General features: G+C 40.1%; 1 protein-coding gene across 2 annotated transcripts in view; it reads right to left on the minus strand.

Moving 5' to 3' along the window:
• The window catches only part of FAM107A (family with sequence similarity 107 member A), a 1,773,139-nt gene that overhangs the window by 79,093 nt on the left and 1,671,959 nt on the right, over window positions 1–22,087 (minus strand). The window lies entirely within an intron of this gene.

Here is a 22,087-nt window from a genome sequence, read left to right on the forward strand (position 1 = left end):
ATTCAATTCCCAAAACCTAATTAAATTGCATAAACCAACACATCCCGCTGGGAATCAATTGATGTGCTTCTCTCTTGCACGCCTCTGGAACTCTCTCCATTCTCCCATCCGCACCACCAGCAGTCTCTCCTTGTTTAAAACCTCACTGCACTCACACCTTACTACACAATGGAAATGCTCTTGCTCTCATCCAACCTTATTCTACCACACTTTCTTCCTAACTTCTCAAACTTTGTTGTCTGTCACTACCTCCTAAAGTTTTACACCCTTACCTCATTGTAATTCCTTAAAAAAAACAAAACAAAACAAAAAAATACTACTTACTGAATTAACCTGATGTAATTTTCCTAATGAAAATCTTTTAGTTCTGTATTATGTAGCATCTATTTGAATTGTGCAATATAGGTTTGTACTATACAAAATAATTATTTAACATTTAATTGAAATGTATATTATGGATTTGTGCTCTTTCTGTACTATATATTTGTATTTCTCTGGAGCTTTTCTCCCCAGGACTCCATTGAAAATGGCCTCCTTGTAGCCCAATGGATTATCCTGGAAAACAAACTGCAAATAAATAAATAATCTCAATCTAGACCACTGTCCATACTTAAATGACATCATTCAGCAATATCAACTGAAGAGAACTCTTTGTTCTTCTGAGAAACTAATACTTCAGATAAGTAGTAGGTGATCCCCTATACCCTTATTATGTCTCAAGGCTCTGGAATGTTTACCTCTTGCACTTAGATAAAATAATCATCTCAAGCCTTTTAAATCTCAGCTTAAACGATATCGCTCAAATACCTGGCAGCACTCACATCCAATCCCTGGCTACCCAAGCATTTTTTACTGAATCCTTCCTTCTCTTGTGTACATATATAAAGCTTCACACAATATCTTCTCTCACAAACTTCATTACTGAAATACCCAACTCAAACTACACTAAGGATGTTTCTTTACTATATTATGCTCACTTGAATAACTTAAATAATTCTCAAATATTACAATTATATTTTTCAATTCTGTGTAAAAGAATGTGTATCTGTTGCAGTCTATTCCTGCATTGCCTGTTACACTCTGCTTTTGTGCCCGTCATATCTTGGTGTACATATTGTCTGACTACATGTATGTTATTTGTTGATTGTGGAGTTTTTCTCCACTTGCCTCACGTGTCCAGTTGAACCACCTTGTTAAACAAAAACTAATAAATAAGTCAACAAATAAATAAATAATTCATTAATGGCTAACTAGAATTTTTAGGGGTGTGTTTACTACTGTTCTGAATGCTGTTGTTGTTGTTTGTCTTTCAGCTTTTTCCCATTAAGGGGTCACCACAGCGGAACTCCAGTCCACTAATGATTGGCAGTAGATTTTTTTTTATGAAACACAGAGGTGCCAGCTCGACGCCCAACCTTCAATGAAGGCACTCCCATTTACGCACGCATGTCTTTCGAACGCTACCCAACCGCGGGGAGGACATGCAGACTCCACACAGAAGGCACTCCCAAGCCACACCGAGAATCGAACGGGAGAACCTCTTGCTGTGACGTAACAATGCTACTGCCGTACCACCACAGCAATACTGTTCTGAATGCTGTTACAGTATAGTTTTTTGTCTTCATTTACACTACTCAGAAAATCAAATGAATGAAAATGATACAAAATGAAACAATTATTTAAGCTGTTGACAGCTGATTTCAGTGAGATGAATATTCAGTGTGCATCATATGGAGGTCATTTATTACACATAGCAACAATTATTTTATTCAGCACACTGTCCCTTTATTTCCTTGTTCCTCTTAGTAGAATTCTTTCTGCCTGGGGATCAACAATATTTAGCCAAGGTACAAGGATCAGTTGTCCACTTCAGGCCAAGAACTGACCACTTCCAGTTTCTGTATATTGTTTTTATTGCCCACCAGAGTTCACCATATATCCTCCTCTGATGGCTTATTGACCCACTTGTTCCCTCACTCTACTGGGGTAGCACTGTTTATCCTCCTGCATTCCCCTGAGACAGAAGGGGCCCTTCACCCTTACTTCTCCTGGTTCTCTGCTCAGGTGCTCTGTCTGCTCTTCAAATGCAGCTTGTCTTCTGCCTTGTATTTTGAGTTAAGATCTCTATGCCAACTCACAGTGACCACTTTCCCAAGTATTCAAGTGGTGGACTGAAAGGATGAACCCTAAAATGACTTATTTATGAATGAGTAAAAAGCCTCAGTGTATGAATCCTAATAAAATAAGGAAAGATGCTCAATCTTGCTAACAATTATTGTGCTATTTCTTGTTCTTCTTTGCAGATGTATGATACTTTATTGAACTCTAAATCAGGAGCGGCCTTAGGTCAACTGGTGCCCTAGGCAAAAGGGCACCACGGCACCCCCCACCATACCACCCAATGCCCCCATCCTGATCTACCTACACCAAATAAATACTGGAAAAGTGCCCCTACTAAAGCGGTGCCCTAGGCAGCCGCCTAGTTGGCCTATGCCTAAGGCCGGCTATGCTCTAAATTGTTCTAAATAAGGATTTCCCCTTACCTCTGTTTTAATGAATGGAATAATAACGGCAAAATTCCCTCCTATTAATCCATGTCTGTAAGAAACATTGGTGCTTCTACTTTTTTGTAAAAAATTAGCTGAAGCTCTGTAAATTCTATTAATGTCAGACTACGAGTTACTGTTGCATATCCTAAAATGTCAGTGTGATCAGATTCTCAGCACTTAGTGAAAACATCATGTTTTCCACAAAAAATTGGTTGTTAGTAGCATACCTCTCAACCTCTTAGAGCAAGCAATCTCGACAAAGCCATAAATAAAAGTGGGACAAAGGCCCAAAAATAGGAACAATTTTTAAATATTGCTCTTATAAACTTAGAAAGTTGATAGAATAACATATTTTGCATTAGTATGAAATTTCTAAAGGGTACGAAGTCTGAAACTCAATTGTCTCTCATTATTTTTCTGACTTCAGTCTTCAGTAATTTGCTACTAATTTGCCAGAAGAATACAATTTTATAAAAAAATGGACCAAAAATATAAGGCAAAAATCTGTACATTCTGCAAAAATCTGTATAGTTGAGAGGTATGTGAGTCAACATGCTGTGTGTGAAGAGAAGAGATAGTACCCTTTTCCTTATGATTTCTCTTTCACTTATGTACACGAAATGTGATTACTCTGCCATAAAATGGTCATTCATGGATTTAAGCCATATTTCTTAACAATGTTTAAGCCTTTCCTATCATCTGTATACATGTTGTAATAGAATACATGCATTTTATGTCCAGCAGAGGGCAGACTTCACCACAACACTTTATGGAAAAACAATTAAATGATTTCAGGTCTGTTCATAACTTTCAACCTGACATTTCATGTTATCTGGCAGGGCAAAACTGTAAACTTTTTTGGCCTCTTACTTTTTCAGCTTTCAGGTTAAACTGTCTCCTGCAATGGTCTTCAGAAACAGCTATGAAAAAATGAGCCATTTTATTTATTTATTTATTTATGAATTTATGTATTTTAGTTTGTTTACTGCGGTATTACATTTACCAAAGTGCATGCATGCTACCAATGCAGTGTGAGCAACCTGCTGCTGACCCAAACTCCACCATCAATGCATCTTAATTAGGTTTTAATTCATAACATTTTAGCTGCAATGGCATCATGTTCCTCTGACAGAGATGCAGGCATCAGGTCTGAGTAGTATGGGAGCTGATGTTCTATTCTTAGATTGGGATAATCCACTCAAGTGATACTATGAAAGTCCTATAAAACAGGTCACCAAATGTCATAAGGGAAAGCAGGAATGTGCTGGATTACGTACAGCCTACCTACTAAAAATCATTGCGGAGTATTTTGTAGTGTTAAGCAGTATGAACTGAAAGTCCTGGTATTTACGTATGAGCAAACTATAAACCCTATGTTTAGATGAGCAGACATTAAGGACTTTTGAATTTGTGATTTCAATTGTCCTATTATGTCCTCCAGTGCCAAAAGTTGGTCCGAGGAATAGGTATACTGCCATGTCCTGTGCAGCGGCCTACCCATGGCTGTCTCCCCTTAGGAGCTACCAATAGGTCCACTATGCTGCCTGACCTTGAGAGGGTGTGTGTTCCTACACACACACAGACACACACACACACACAGAAACACACACACACACACACACACACACACACACACACACACACACACACACACACACACAGAAGCTTGCACACGGATTCCTAGGTTGCTTAGTGCTGTACATTGCTTGGCATTCTTTGCTCTGTAGGATCATGCTCCATGGATGCAACAACACCCAGTGTTCTCACTAGGTGTCACCCAAGTGGCGAGACATAGTCATCTCCCTCCTCACAGGGTAGGCAAACCAGTAGTGGCTAGTCTCTTCCACTATTCTCAACCTGCCCCTCCAGCATCTGTGCCACTAATCAAACAGTGGTTGTCTGGGGCACAATCAGAGCTTCACCCCCTATGTCATGGGTAGATCAATAAGGGTTCATTTTTGTAGTAACCTGGAAATCCAATAAGCTGCTTAGCATGGATATCCCCCTCATGGTTAATAACTAAACTGCTCTTCAACAACTCGACAAACGGAGCTGGATCCAGCATTAGGCAACTTAGGCAGCTGCCTAGGGCCACTGTTGGCTTGGGAGCCCTTGATGGCTTGGTTTGCTAAAAACAAACTTCATTAAATAATAAATAAATAAAAAAACTTTCAGGAATTTCAGTTCTATTGCTAGCTGGGACATGTCTTAAACCTCCACACCAACTGTCAGCTGCTAGCTCTCCTTTTATTTATTTTTTTTTCTGATATTGTAGATTACCGAGGATTGCACTTTATCACTGTCAGTCAGTGGTCCAGCGCATTGTTGTTCTGTGTCAGTGGTGCAAAAGATATTATGCTTACTTTTGGTGCAGAAGTCTGTGGGTTCTGTTCTCACACCATGTAGATCAATTGCTGATACTACTGTGCAGTATGGGGGGGGGGGGGTGCTGCACTCCTGAGTGCATCCTCCTTTCATGAGATGTTTAGTAATTATGAACCTGATGCCAGTTTGACAGCCATTCTTTATTGTATACCACCAACACACCACTTTTTATGTAACATAGGCAATTTTTTTTATTCAAGGGCAGGAGGCGTTAAATTTGTAGAAGAAACACTGAAATGCAAAGCTGTTTGGCAGAAGCAACCTCTTCATTAGTTACAGTTCTCTTTAATGTGGAATTATTCAGATGACTTTTACTTCTGCAGGAATTGTGTATATTGACTGATATTGGTGGATTTATAAAGATAGCCATTTGAGTGGACTTTTATGGCTGAAATACTCTGAAATGGGCAGTTTTGTCATAATTGGTTCATACATTTGTTTCCTTGCTTACTGGAGTAATGTTTAAAACTACAAATGTAGAACATACTCTCTAACAAGTGGTGCTGTATTATACAAGGAATATAATTTAATACTATCAGGAAGGTGAGTCAATGAACATGTGCATTTTTGCATAGTCCTAAAAGTGTGTGCAGGGGCCCCATGGTTAAAATACAGCTCAGAGGTACAGTTAATCAACCACTGGCCAGATACATTTTCTATGAGTGTAGATTTTAACAAATGTGAGTTTCAGGGCAGAGAAGTGTATTGTTGTTCATGCTAAGTCTGTTTTCATTGCGAGACTGTATTGTTTTGTTTAGCAAATGGCCATCAGTGTTTGTGCTATAAAATTTGAAATAAAAGTTTTAAATTAAATCCAAATATCTGTAATCATTGTAGAAATAAAAAAGAAAATACTATGCACACTGACAGGTTTGAACAGTGTTTATGGTGAGGAAAAATAGTCAAATAATGGGACACTAAAAAGGTTGAGGGGGGCTGGCTAGGGGGGACCTGATCCATTAACCTGCCTAGGGCCCCATTTGACCATGATCTGGCTCTGTTGACAAATCTGATTTATTAACCACTCTTGAAATCAAAATGACGAGCCCAAAAGCCAGGTTACAGACTCTGCTTTGCACTAAGGTGAGGACTGATCATTTAGATTTAACACTGACTTTGACTATTACCTCAATATAAAAACGATGCGATGCAGAGCCTTTATGCATAATTAATTATGGTGTTAGCAAAGTATAGACAGAAAACATAACTTAGAAAAATCCTCCCTTCATGAGCCATCTGTTGACCTGACATAATTTAACATCAGGCTTGGAGTTACACCTCTGCAGAGCTTCCTGTACATCTGTGCAAGGTTTTATCTATCTTCCTATCTATGTATCTATCTCTCTTATCTGTCTACCTCTATCAGTGTGTGTAAAGATAAATAGCAACAGAGTATATATTAGGGACTAAACTACACCTGTACAGGGCACAGCACCTCTGCTGCTTTATTCTGTCCACTGCAAATGCATTCCGTATATGGTGCATCCAGCATTGACATGTTCAGTACAGAATGATGCGATTGTGATGTACTATTAACAGATTGTTTTTATTAATGAGGTAGCTGGTCATCAGGTGGCAGTAAACATAAGCTGACTGCATGAAATAACATGTTGTCTATGCATAGTAGCTTGTCATTTCCCTGAATCATGACCAGTAAGTTTCCCTGATGTTTAGCCACAGATCATAGGTCCATAGGTTCATAGGTAGGTACTAGGCTATCGTCCCAAGGGCCTAAGTAAGCCTAGCCAACAAGGTTCCCTGGCTTACGCCACCAAAGAAAGTTAATTTCCTGTGCCCCTGTCAAGCAGAGCCACAGATGTGATCCCTGAGGTGTATTTCCTATTTCCCATCCAATCATCAAGATTTTTCTTGAAGAGTGCTAATGAGGAATTTTCCTTGACATAGATGGGTAGCTTGTGCCAGAGTATAGGAAGTCTCTGGGACAGGAATCTATCCCTCCAGCATGTTCTGTTTATTATGGTGACAAGGTTTATGTCCCTAGAGTGTGTAGCTCGGAGGGATTGGGAATTCTTTAGGTGTATCTTGTCCATCAGCTCTGTGTTTAACATGGCTTTATATGTTAGGCAGAGATCTCCTCGGAGTAGGCGATATGCTACAGAGTAAAGCTGGAGTTTAACTTAGTACAGCTGTTTCAAATTCTGCCCAGATCTGACTATACAATATGTTTCTGCTACTACTTCAGAAGCTACTGGCTGTCCTACCTTCAGTGATCAGCTTGCAGAGGAGATATAGCAAGTTGTACTCGACCTCAGTGACTTTACTCCTCTGCATGTTTGATGTTGTTTCTTCTCTTTGCGTTGTTAAGAGTTGTATACTGTCTTAACGAAGGAGTCTTAAGAGTTGCATATTTTATTAAATGTGTGAAATTTTTAATTTTTATTTGGATTCATTATGACAGCCGGAGGCAAAAACACAGAGGAACAAAAATGCCAAACAAGAACAGCTGAAATATCAAAAGGGTGAAACTTCCAAATGCAAGTGTTTTTTTTATTTTTTATTTTTTGCAGGGAGACATGGTTGTCTGCACCCCCCAACATGGGGACTTCACCCAAAACTTGTATATACCAACTCTAAGGTCACGTAAATATGAAGAAGTCTTGTACAGAAAGGAATCTTTGCTGACTTGCACCTTACATAGGGAGGGATTTCCTATGAAAAAACAGCTATCAACATTCAGTTCTTTGGCATTCTGTGTTTTATTGGTAGACAGATATCTACTAAGCTAATTACCCTTGTGAGTTACTCTAAACCTAGCCAATTACCCCATGTAAGAATCAAACCCTGCAGCTTGTGTTTGTAAGGGAGACACCTTAACCTTTATGCTAACCTCCCACCTTGGACAACCCTGTGTATGCATCCCCTTTCCTTTTTAGTACTAATTCAGGTATATGGTAGAATGAAAGTGTTTAATGTTTTCACGTGTATGGTTTCCTTTCACAAGGTTATTACCTCAGGATATAATGAAACTCTTTGTGTGCTCTGTGAGCTTGTTTTAAAAGAAAGAGAAATTATGTTTTGTTCTGAAAACAACACTATCCTCCTTAGAGTAATGAACCAGTACTGCTGTGGTTTCCTTTTTGTTTACTGCTGTATGGATTGGGAAAAAATTAACTTGCATTGAAAGCTGAATCAAGATGTCTTTATTTTCTTTTTTATTCTGAATTAAGAACTTGATTAACTTTATTCAGTCCTGAAGCAATAAAACATTTTATATGGACTGCAGAGAAGAGAAAATATGGCCTGCTTTTCCAGAGACAATGATCTGTCTGGGTATCATCTGCACTTACTGAATACTTTTAGGGACTTGGTTGTTGTTAAGCTACAATATCTTCTAGAACGTAATAAGAACAAGACCATTTCGTTAGAGTTAGAGTTGCTCTGTAATAGTTTTTTGATATTTCTCTATACAATAACTGACTGACTTGTATATTTACATGGTCTTTTCTATGCTTTCACCTGATTTTCTGTTAGATAAGATATTTTCATTTATTCAATTATAAAAGCTTCGGGCTGGTGTCTTGTTAATTACTTTATAAGTGTAATCTTATAACACTGCTGTGACTGTTGGCATCTGCCTTTTTTTGTAGAAAGACTGGCTGTAAGCTAATGTAATTTAATACAGTTGTGTGCCACTTAACGTCCTGGATAGGTTCTATCCCATAGAACATTAAGCGATGGTGACATTAAATGAACACTGTATTCATCACATTATGCTTCACTTAATGTACTTCTACACAATGTCTGAACACATTTATGTCTGCTTAGTACAGTATGGATGTAAATGCGTTTGGACGTTGTGTGGAAAGATGTTAAGTGGTGCACACCTATATACTGGATATCTTTCAAAGAGTATTCAAGAGCTGAGATCTTTGTACCAGACTGCTCTGGTATGTAAACACAGAAATGGCATCTGTACCCTGCCAGGGAAACATCCTATTTGGGTGTGCATGAAAAATAGTTTGGTCAAGTCGGTAACTGTTAGCAAGATTGCATTCAAATGCACTTGAGTTAGAACATGATTGGCGAAATTCTGGGAAGCCAGTGATTATATTGATTATAATACTGTGGGTGTGGCAAGTACAAAACACAGCCTAGGCAGTTGTGAACATTTGCAGTAGGCTTTTAAGGCCAATCACCCCCTTGCATAATTATTTGGGGGACAGTAGTACAGTATTCAAGTCCCATAACCACACCGCTGATGTAATTGGCAGCTGAGATATAGGATTCAATGTGTATATCCCCTGCACCTCACATAACTGGTGGTCAAAGGCCAGATTACTGTCTACATGTGTTCCCAAATCCCTGACTATTGGGTTGACTTGTAGGAATGAATTATCTATGTGATAGTTTCCAGGGTAGTTGTTTTTCAAAAATGATACTATTATTCATTTCTTGGCATTGCATTTTAGACTGACACTCTGGCAATAAGTATTAGTCTATGTCAGGCCTGTTTGGAGATCTGTGTCTTTGGGGGATTGTATGCCTGCACTTATTTTGCAGTGATCTATAAACTTGGTCAGCCAGAGACCCTTGACATTTGCCTTGAATACAGAGAATTTCATTCCAAAAAGGAGCACATCCAGCACAGAGCCAGATGGACTAACAAAAGAAATAACGTCTTTGTGGAGGTAGTCTCCCCTATCCTTAATTATTTGGTCTTATCTGTGAGCCAGCTGGTTATCCAGTGGGTGACATATGGGTTTATACCTAATTTTGTGAGTTTGCTTACAATACCTGAATGGGTTACTGTGTCAAATGCATTGGTCAGGTCATGGTAGGCAGTATGCACCATTTTGGCCTCATGCATTGCTTTGGTAGCCTTCTCAATGAAGTCTACCAGGTTGAGGAGGCATTACCTGCCCTTGACAAAATCAAACTGGGTTGGGTCCTGTAACTGAAGATTTCCTAGCCATTGTTTATCATTTGCATGATAATTCTTTCCATGGCCTTGCATATGACATTAGTCAGACTTATAGGTCTGTAGCTACTGGGCTCTGTAGATGGCCCACCATTGCGCAGAGGGATGACAGTTGCAGTCCTTCATTCACTTGGCAGAAATCCTGTCAGGAGGCTACGGTGAAATAATAATTATAGTGGTCCTGAAAGGTCATGTTTCATGTTATTAAGGTACTTTCTATAGAATGCCCACAGGAAATGGAGAACAAAGAATGTGCACTCAGTTTAAAAGAAAATGATCTAAGAGAAGAGTTGCCTGACTTAATAGAGATGGACAGACGTATTGAAATTAATGAAATAAGTAGACTGCAAAAGGTCAATAAAACCCAAAAAGTTAGAATTCTGATAAACAAATGAACACAGTAATTAGAACTGTTCATAGAAATCCATGCGATATAACAGAAGTAAAAAGCATACATTACTGTACAGCCAAATTAATAACAGATAGTCCTACCACAAGAACACAGGGTAGTAAGGGAAAGGATGGGGAGAAACTGAGTGCCATCATGAAAGTATCAAATAGAGAAAACTATAAAGCAATTAAGACAAGAAGTGTCATGTTAGAAGAGTACAGAAGAGGGAACAGATCAACAAAAATACTCAGAAAGACAGATGTGATAAAAGCAATGCACAGTATTATAACGGATCAGGATTTATTGTACACTATTGCAAATAATAAACTAAAACTTTTAGCTTATACTCAACTAACCATGGTTCACAATCTAGTGTATCAATCTGAGAATATTCCAGATCTCCAAAATATTTTACAGCCCTACTCCAATAAACATATTCTGCACTCAACTAACACATCACTACTGCAAGTTACCAAACCCTCAAATACTACTGGTGACCCTCTCTTTTTCAGCCAAGTAGCAAAAACCTGGAATGCACTACCTCCTCCTATTAGAACTGCTCCTAACCCAACCCAGTTTAAAACATTACTCAAAACTTGTTTAACTGACAAATGGCTTTGCACCTGTAACAGTCCTGGGTAAATAATAATAACTATTAATATGTTTCTCCTGCTTTGCAATCCAGCAGTGTACCTTACTCCACACCACCCAATCCTCTTATCAAGCATAATTCAGAAATCATCTGTCTGTCAAACAGTCCCTATCCCAACTGAAGTCTTCTTCCCCCAACAGTTCTTATGCCCATCTTTTTCCTTCACCTCCAACTCCCCCTTCTTCTCCATGACTGAACAGACACTGAATATATAATAATAGCCCACCTCTCACTCACTCTTATACTTCCGATTCTAATAATCGGCGATTCACTCCTTTACCAACAGTCAGCCTGGAGATAAGTTGTAACCCAAGGTTTTATTTTCAAACATGCACTATGTAGCTGTAATCTTGTAATATTATACAAGTTGTGTAGTTTTATTTATCTTATTCTCCATGTATTGTATAATATCATCACTATGTCTGTCCCCCGGATTCTCTATGCCCTGCACAGCGTGCATGATTAGTGCAGGAGCTCTGACAGGCAATATGTCTGCCGCGTGATCCAGGAACAGCCTGCAGGGGCGTGCATGAGAGCTCCTGCACTAATCATGCACGGACTAAGCCCTGGTATTTAAATCACCTCATTTGCAGGACAAATTCATGCAAATGAGGTGATTTTGCAATCCAGGAAGCTTGCAATAGTCCATGAAAGACTAGTGCTATCTGCAGAAATGTACTCGGTTAGTAACCGAGTACATTTCTGCAAAATCTGAAACGGAGCTATGACAGCTCCAAATAAAGGCTGCATATCATTGAGGAAGCATGCCATTGGCCAAGTATAAGGCCATTGGCATTGCAAACTGTTTAAAAAATAAAAAAATCAACTTTTATTTTTTTTTTCGCCGATCTCGTCTGTTTAAGCATAGGGCAGCGGCGTGCAAACAGGATTGGGGGGGGGGTAAATAATAAAATAAACCTAAAATAAGCATTCTAACTAAAATCAGTATTCTGCCATGCAAGTCAATGGCATGCAGAAGACAACCTGGCCAGTGAGTAATGGTTGCTAAGAGGGGAGGCCCAGTGTGAGACATGTAACTATGCATTAGCAGGCAATCCTATGCAAATGAGGAGAAGGATAGTGAATCCCAGTTTTCCCCAGGATGTGAGGCAGGTCCCAACAGTGTAAGAGTATGAATAGCTGGGTGCAAGACTAGGATATAGGTGACATCATGAGGATGTGTGTCAGGCATACTGTAAGTGGATTGGAGCCCTGTGGCTCTGGATTGCACCTAGCTTAGCACAGCTAAGCTAGGGGGTGTGTCTAAACATGCCTAGCACTCTTTAAAACATCTAAGCAGGTGTGCATGCCGCGCACTGGGTTTTATAGGAAGAAAAAAATGTTCAACCAGGAAATAGCAGCATTGTTCACGTTTGAGCACTCTGTTTGTGCAGCGCACACACAAGCTTAAACAGGAAGGTAATGGGAAGGTAAAACAGCAGTAGGAAGGTAATCAAGGAGAACTAGCTTAGCTAGCAGGTGAAATATATCAGAATCAGCCAATTACACAGACAGCAGACCACCCCAGCGCAGAACACTACTATAAGCTAAGCAAACACCTTCCCCTCTGGTTTATCACACACTCTACACCACCGGTGTATACAAGCTGGGAAATGTTAATGAACAAAACTACAAAATGAGAAGGGCTGCAGCAGGCAACATATAACAAAATGTGCAAGAGGATGAGGGTGGTGAGGATGTGAATGCTGCCAAACAACCCATAGTGAGGAGACAGAGAAGATTGTACAGACCCAGGGTAACCTACAAGAGGCTACATGAGCTGGAGATAGTGGAGCACTATAGGGTGGACCTCCTACAGCAAATTGTTGAGCTGTGCCGGCCACACCTGACACACCAAACTGGCCAAGGGGAACCCATCCCAGTGAATACCAAGGTATGTGTAGGCCTAGGTATACTAGCCACAGGTACCTCCCAAAGCAGAACTGGGGATAACATGGGGATCTCACAGGCATTAGCATCCAGAGTATTCCACCAGTTCCTGGATGCCATGTCAGCACATGCCAGTGAGCACATATATTTCCTCAACACCCATGAGGTGTTGACCAGCAATATGCGTCTCTTCCACCAAATAGCAGAATACCCTGGGGTAGTGGGTGCTATAGACTGCACGCACATACGCATCAAAACACCACCCGGTGAGCAGGGTAGGGCCTACATCAACCGCAGGGGCATCCCCTCCATCAACTGCCAGGTCTTTTGTGATGCCCAGGGCATTATAATGAATGTGAGCCCCATCCCATGAGGTGGTTCCACCCGAAGGTGGTGCAGGACCAACGGACAGGGAAGTGCAGGGTTGGGCCCCAGACATGTTGGTGCCTGGCGCCTCAGCCAGCTGAGGTGGGACAAGTGGGTCTGCTGGGACCAGCCTTCCCAAGCATGCTATAGTGTGTAGATTTCAACATCATATATGGGTTAGTAATAGTCAATACATTCCAGGGTTAGGTAATACAGCATGCATAGATATTCCCATTAACCCAGACACCAGATAAGGAAGAGTTGCATAGCAAACAGAACACATGTATATATGGGACCACAGTGGTAATAAGAACAGCATGCAGGTATGTTGATGGCACCATGCCAACAATGTTGGAATAATTTAATATGGCCCATGCATGGGAACCATTAGAATATTTGTCAAATGACTGGCCATTATCAGAGTCAGTACATACCAGTTGGGGTGGGTATGTTGATTATTGTTGGAGATAAGGTGGGGGGAGAGAAAGATGTCAATTAACAAGTAGTATATTCCTGTACTCAACATTACATTCCTAGTCAGTTATGTTATCTGTACTTTACAAGTCTTACTACACTACCCTATAGACCTGTACTGGACACTAATATGGCTGTCAACATCATTACACATGAACCAGTTTTACCTGCAGTATACACCTCTTACCTGGTATACCTGTGGAGGGAATGTTTGTTAACACTGACTAACTGTTTGTACACATACGCCCGGATTCCGGGTTGATGTTTTGCACTATGCTGTACAACTCTTTCTGCACAGACTCTGGCCATGTGTTGACCACATGCTGGTGTGCCTGGACATATCTGGAATATTGCCTTCTTCTACCTTTAGTGACCTGGCACACACTTACTACTTCTCCCCTTACTGCCATAGTGCCTGCAAGGGGAAGCTACAACCAGTTATGAGCTGTACTCCCACCTCTTGGATTAAGTAGGGCCAATTTCCTGAACTTTTCCGTGATTGGCCGGTTTTGAAAAGGCTAAGCTATGGGCACACCTGCTTACCTAAGGTTGGCACTGCTTAAAGAAGTAAACCACTGGGCAGATTGAACTGGCTTCCCTACACATTGCTTGCACTTACTAAGTTGAGCTGTGCTGCGGTTAGCATTGCTTAATAGTTAATTAGCACTATATTTGCCTTTTGGCAGTGATTTATTATTCATTACAGGTTATATATGTGTCTGGTATCCGTGATTCATGTGTACATACACTGTATGGGGAACTGGGGACTTCTACACTTTATTACAATAACACCTCAAATCTATGCTTACTGCAGTACTCCAGTTCACGTATTTATGTTCTGTGGCAGGTTATACAACATCACACTGTACATAGATTCAGTTTACATGTTTGATTTGATTTTCCTGTGGTGAGGATTAGTTTGCTGATACCTCATTTACATGTATTGCTATGATGGCTTAGTGGTTAACTATTGTGATGGTATGTACAGGGTCCTGAGTTTGAGCCTTGCAGAAGCTGTTTATTTTGTTGCTGGGCAGAACATGAGCCATTTGATACAGAGTGATTAAGGCACTTTAAAGAAGTTGTAAGCAGGTGTGCTCGGGTTTGCGCGGAGCTAAGCAATGCTAACCTCCAGTTACAGTTTCTTACACTCAGTTAGCTTCTACTTTGCTTAATCTGTGTAGGCAATGCTTATCCCCATGCAAATGCACTTAAACACGCTTACTAGTGCTTATATATGCTTACTACTGCTTATTTGTGCTTAAACCTGCTTACTAGTGCCTTATTCATTATGACACTGACACTTCACGTGTGCATTTAATGCAGTATTGCAGTTCACATTTAAATGTTATTTAGTAGGTTATACAGCAAAAAAATGTAAAGAAATGTTCATATACAGATTTCACATGGAAAATGGTATGTGCTGCAGTGGGACTCAAACCAGGAATGCCTGTTCTTTAGGTGAATGCTCTGACCACTACACTATTGCTGTGTTGCTTCATTTGCATATATCGCCCTTGTTATCTTCTTCAGCCTTTTAAGCTGCTTTAACCGTAGCTAAGTGATGGGCACACCTGCGCACCTACGGTTAGCTGTACTCGGAGTTTTAAAAAAAAATAAAGAGGTTTGTTCTTTTTATTTTTATGTTGTGTTGCTGTACACATGGGGACTGTTGGTGGGGATATGCGCACACCTATGAGCGGTCTCACTCATTTATTTACACTTTCTGCTGTTCTACTCTGCTCTCAGACACGACCCCTGCACTGGTCCACGCTCCATGTAGGATTAGGAGTTCAGGCAGCGCGCCTTCATTAATATGCATAGCGTGCTGCTGTGCTCCTCCTAAATGACCGCTTCTGTGCAGCAATCGACTAGTCCTGCATGGAAGATTAGTAAATCTGGGGGTATATTTTCATAAATTGTTTGAATATACAAAACCATTCCACAAACTGCATGTAGAACACTACAAAAGTTAAGATTCTTTGCAAAAAAAAAAAGTTTTGCCTTAAAAATAAATTATTCACACAAATGACCTCATATTTAAAACACCCAGTGATTTGCCCTCTTGTTAAAAGAAGCACTCTTAATTCCACATTAATGCTTAAACAAGCACTTTCCATACAGTTTTTTCTTGTCTGCTATGCCTGCTTACTTCACTTTTTTCTTTCTCCTATATCTTGTTTTGCTGAAAACCTGCCTGTGCACATGGGCTAGCCCTGTCACTAATATATTATGACTGATCTAATAAATAATTCTGGCTAATAAATGCAAGCCATACAGAGAGACTGAACTATGATTCCTGTTGTATGAACATTACAGAAGACTGTGTCGAGCTTGGTGCATGCCTAAGTAGCAGGAACCTTAAGATGCGCTCTGAATCCATGAAATATGCAAGCTCAAATGTGTAATATGTTACTAACAGCTCGGTGTGTTTACTTTCTTGAACTAGTTTAAGGGGAGTTATAAACCCTGTGATATAGTAAGTGGTAGTGTTGTCCCCCAAAGATGGTATGGTACTGTCACCCCTTTCTACCATAGCGTAGAGGCCGGAGGTAATACCTAAGACTCATCAGCACAGAGGGTGAGCTGGGAGGTACTTACTACTGATCATACATGCAGTAATAATGTTCATATAACAGGTCACAGCAATAAGAGATACCTACCTACATTTTATGTGTTAGTTTACTACAAAAAGATTGCCTGTCTGCTATGTGACTACAGTATATTGTTTCATGGCAGCATGTAAATCATCTCTCTTGTCAAAAAAAAAAAAAACTTCCACGATGTAAAGATAATGTATTCTTTTGTTGGTTTGGCTGAATACAGTAAACAGCCTCTAGCTTTATTTAATTTTATTAAGGTACTATATTTCATAAACTAGAGTATCCTGTCCTGGGCATATTCCATTCAGACAGGGGTCCCCGGATGAAAAGTTCCAGCATAATCTTTAGATATAGCAACAAGCATACATTATATATTGTGCAGATAATGTGAGGAGCAAACTTTGATACAGTTAGTAAAAATGAGTAATCTGAGAAATAGTACAGGATGGTCACAGCACATTCAGAAATGTATTGCATATGAAGTATGCAAATTCTACTGTAAGACAGCATACCTGGCGGGTTCCTATACAAAACAAAGGAAAACCTAATGCAAGCCCAAACAGTTACATTAAATCAAATGTTAGTTTGTTGAGTCATCATTGCACTCAACCTCTTTGTGCAAGAAATCTGGACAAAGCCTAAAATAATAATTGGAGGACAAAGACTCAAAAATATGGACAGATTTTAAATATTGCTCTTATAAACTTAGGAAGCTGCTAGAATAACCGGATTTGTGTTAGCATGCATTTTCTGAGTTATTTATTTATTTATTTATTTACATTTGTTGACCGGGAATGTCCGACTGGACACAGGTCCATTTTCAGCGGAGGCCCGGGGAGAAAAGCTCCACAAATTAAAATATTACAGACATAGTTACAGATGAAGAACATAGTACATTCAGTAAATAACTAGCATCTATTCCATCCACGAAGCCATAGCAGATATTAACAATTGCTACAATAAGAAGTTACTGCTATATAACAAGTAGATAGGCATGGAAGTATCAGAGCTTGCTGTAATCAAAGGTAGTTTGTGGGGTGGAAGAGAGGTAGAGGGTAGATGGAGTGGGATAAGTTAGAGGGGAGAGTTACAAGGGCATAGCCAGCATGTTTCTAGGTGCGCTTTAAGTAAAGCTTTGAAGTGGGTGCATGATGGTACAGAGGTTATTGTGGGGGGGGGGGTTGTTCCATAATTTGGCTATAGCGCTGGAGAATAGTGCTTCTCCAGCAGTGCTATTGGCTGTAGTAACCTGTAATTGATCTTTGTTGCTGGATCGTAGTGGTCTGGTGGTGAGATAGGGTTGGAGTAGATACTGGAGGGATGGGACCTTTAGAAGATGGTTTACCAGTTTGTGGGCGAGTGCGAGTTGATACCATTGAAGGAGGTGAGGGAGTTCTAGCCAGCCTAGTTTAGTAAATGAGAGACCGTGGTGACTGCGTTAGGATGCCCTGGTGGTGAGTTTGGCGATTTTGTTGTAGCAGATCTTGAGTTTATTTAGATTGCATTGCCTTAGGTTGGTATATATTGGAGAGGCATAAAGTAGGGTTGAGATAAGGTGCAAATTTGCAACTTAAATCCTAGCTGCTTTTTTTGAGGAGTTGCTTATTTTTGTATAAGGCTCTTAGTTTTTTGTGGAATCTTTTTTATGGTCATGGATATGTGAATGTCAAATTTGAGATTGTTGTGTATTTCAACTCCTAGCAATTTGGTGTGATCTGTTGGGTGGATATTGGTGTCTTTTGCTATGATGTTAAAGTGAGAGTTGTTTTGAGTATGTTTGGTGGGTTCGAAGATGAGGAGTTTAGTTTTGTTTTGGTAGAGTATTAAATGGGCATCGAATAGCCAAGTTTCAACAGAGGAAAAGGCATCCTGTGTGACCTTTTGCAGTTCGGGTAGAGACTGGGCTGAGCAGATGATGGTTGAGTCATCTGTATATTGTATGAGTGAGCCATGTTTGGTGGCAGAGGCTAGATTATTGGTGAAAATAGAGAAGGGTAGGGGTCCAAGGATGGATCCTTGGGGAACACCAATAGAGACAGGTAGTTGGGGAGATATGTCATTTTGCTATACAATGGATTGCTGGCAGTTAGACAGGTAACTCTGAAACCAGATGGTGACTGATTGAGAGAAGGATAGGTTACTGAGTACAGAGATGAGTTGTTTGTGTGGGACCATATCAAATGCTTTAGATAGGTCTGAAGGATATGAAGTCTAAAAGTCAAATGTATGACATTATTTAGGGACTTCAATCCTTGTGATTTGCCAGAAAATCACAAATTTTACAAGGAATAGACCAAACATATGAAGCAAAAATCTGGATACTCTGTGAAAATCTCGACATCTGAGAAGTATGAGACACATCCCTGATCTGTGGTGACAGGTTATAATACTATTAATTCTCAAAAGAGAATCACATCAGAGCCTAATAGTTTTAAACTAATTTTATTTCCAATATTCAGTGTAAAATGTCAGAGGCAGCCATAATGGATTTATTCAAAAAGGTTCAGGGGACCATTAATCAATTCATTCATTCAATTTAATTGTTGATCTTCAGTCAACCATTTTCAGGTCATTTCAGGGTATACAACCATGGGTACACTTTTAACCAAACGACTGGCAGAATTATTGCATAAGTTGGAAGTAACAGTGAGTAAGTTTATGTAACATATTGCTATTATGTGTGGATAAGCTTAAGTGTGATTATATAATTATCAGTCAAGTGTAGTGCAGAATGAAATGAAAATATAAATATAAAACACTGATAAATGAGCATTATTAAACAAATCAAATAAAAACAGTATAAGTACTGATAGCAATGCTCAGACAGTCTTCTGGGAAAAATAAAAAAGCCTTCAAGAAATCATCAGCTGTACTACAGTTTATGAATAGCAAACACTCCTACTACAAATTGGCATTCAGGTCATTCAGTTAGTGGATGAAGCTCCTAGTATTCAGTCCTATTGCCCACAGTGTGGCAAAAGTCCAGCAGTATCCACAGGCTGCAAGCATACCAACAATATCCATGTTTATAGTCTGTCCAAACAGATATCCACTGAGGCAGAAACTGATGAAGCAAAGCAGATCCCACTCAATGAAATACCAGATTCAGCTGTAACATTGTACCAGTGTGGGAAATTACATTAACAGGTTAGTGGCAAAACAGTGCTAAATACCAGCTGCCTTAAAGAATGATGAAAATACAGGTTTAAAGTCTGTGACAATGATAGATAGCCCAAAGACAAACTCTTCAATACCTTCATGATAGTCAGCAGAACAACCACAGACAAAACAACAGGCAGTTGCCCAGAGCATCCTCATCACCATCCCCCCTTTTTCCCATTTTTTCTACGTGGGGTCCAGGAATTGTGTCAACTGTCGCCATCTCTCTTGACCCAGTGCCACTCTTCTACCTTCTTCAACAGTCATGCCTGACTGTTGCAGGTCTTCTTCCATGCAATCTATCAATTTCTTTGCTGGACACCCTTAGTTCCTCTTGTCTTCTGCCTGTCTGCATCAAATCCTCATTAACAAGACTGTCTTCTGCTTTCCTACACATGTGCCCAAACTGCAGTAATCTCTGCTGCAACTGGAGCTACTTGGACATCTGCACTAATGTCCTCATTTCTTCATCTGTCCCACAGTGGTTATCCTGCCACTCATCTCAGGCACTTCATCTCCATCTTCTATAGCTTCCTCACATGCTCTGCCTTTACTGACCAGATTTCTTAACTGTACAGTAGTACTAGTAGCACCACTGTTCTGTACACCTTATGTTTCAGCATATTTGGCATTCTTCTGTCATACACTACCCCTGACACTCCAATTGGCTGCATCCCCTCTTATTCTACCTTTGACCTCCGTATTCATACTTCCCTTCTCCTCAACCACTCCTTCCAGAAACTTGAAGCTGCTAATCTATTCCACTGTTTTTCCTTCTATCTTCTTATTTCCCCACTTTGCTGCCATTACAACTGTTTTATTTGTACTCAGTTTCATCCCATGTGCCTTCAGTTTTGCATTCATTCTACCATCATCTGCTGAATTTCTTGGTCAGAGCATGCATGTAATGCTACATCGTATTCATACAGCAGGTTTGTTGATCTGTCCCCGCCGACCTGATTGCTAATGTAGTCCATCAACAATATAAACATTAGTGGGCTCAGTGCCGAAACAATGCACAACCAGTCACACTGTTCATACTTGAGCCATTGGGTCCTTGTACATAGCCTGCACTGATTCTACCAATGTTTCTTGGACTTCAAACCATTGCAGGATTGCCCAAATCAGCTTTCTTGGCACACTGTCATATGCTTTCTCTAAGTCTAGGAATGCCCAGTTGGTCTCTTTCCTCATCTGTAGCATTTCTCAACTATCTGTCTCACTGCAAACATCGAGTCACTTGTACTTCATCCTGATATGAATTCAAACTGCACTCCCATTTTAATTTCTACTATTCTGTGTATTTGTTTATCAACCACTCTCTCAAAAACTTTCATGTAATATGACAAGAGTTTGATACCTCTATACTGCCCACTGTTGTAAATGTCCCATTTGTTCTTGAACACTGGCATTGGTATGCTTATTCTCCAGTCATCTGGGATATGCCTCTCTCTACACTGCAATGAGTACCCTCATGAGCCATTTCTCCCATATCTCACCCAGCATCTTTATCATATCTGCTGCGACCTCATCTGAGCCTGCTGCTTTCCCTGACTTCATCTTCCTTAGTGCTGTTCTTATTTCTTCTAGGGTGGGCTCCTCCTCTTCTCTCATTGTAGGCTGTGTCTGGGGTAGTACAGCTTCTGTGACGTTATCTTCATTCAGAAGCTGTTTGAAGTACTCCTTCCATCTGCCTTTGATGTCCTGTCAACTGGTAAGCAGGTTGTTGTTGGCATCCCTTATGAAGCGTGTCTCACTATCTTCTTTGTTTCTGTATTTGCATTGCTGTCTTTGTGGCATCTGCTGGTAGAGTACCTCTTATGCCTTGTTTTTTTGTCATTGCCATTACTCTCTTAACCTTTTTGTCAGCCACCCAGTATTGCTTTTTTGAGTAGTACATCTTTTCTATATCCCACTTTTTTCTACACTCCTTTCTTTTAATGACCAGCTTCCCTTATGTACCTTATTTACATAGCTGTCTTGGCTATATACCTGTTCTAAAGACCTCCCTCACACTGTTTTGAGGTGCTGTCATTTTTTTCTTCTTATTCCTGAGGTGCTACAGCCCCGAGTAATTCCTTGAACTCTCTTGCTTTCTCTTCAAACAACTTCCAGTCTACAGCCTCATCTTTGTTGGCCTTAGAGCCTTCTCTGATGATTGTGGCAACCGGTGGTTTATGCTCTGGGCCATCTGTTTCATTGTGATGACTTTGCAATCACTGATTTTAGCCCAAGCTCCTTTCCTTACTAGGAGGAGGTCTACCCAAGTTGCATGTTGGCCACTCTTGTATGTGGTCTTGTGAGTCTCTCTTTTGTCGAACCATGTGTTTGCAACCATCAAGCCATTTGCCAGACAAAAGTCTAGAACTGCCTTTCCCTCTTTATTCCTTTTGCCCAGACATGAGGTCCCAGGCAGTTCTTATATCCTGTTCTATCTGTCTAAATGTGTGTGTTTGGGGCTCCCATTATCAACACCAAGTCATGCTGTCCTGCTTTATCTAGTAAGTCTTGAAATTGCTGTGTGAATGCACTCTTTACCTCACTATCACAACCCTGCTGTGGGACATAGGCTGAGAATATGAATAGTGCCTATACACTGGAGTCTAACTGCCATAAATCTATCACTAATTCTGATGACATCCCTCATTATCTTATGAAGACTCTCCCTTATTACAATGT

Source organism: Protopterus annectens, chromosome 7.part1 (assembly GCF_019279795.1).
Source record: "Protopterus annectens isolate FY-2018-M chromosome 7.part1, PAN1.0, whole genome shotgun sequence".
NCBI lineage: Eukaryota > Metazoa > Chordata > Ceratodontiformes > Protopteridae > Protopterus > Protopterus annectens.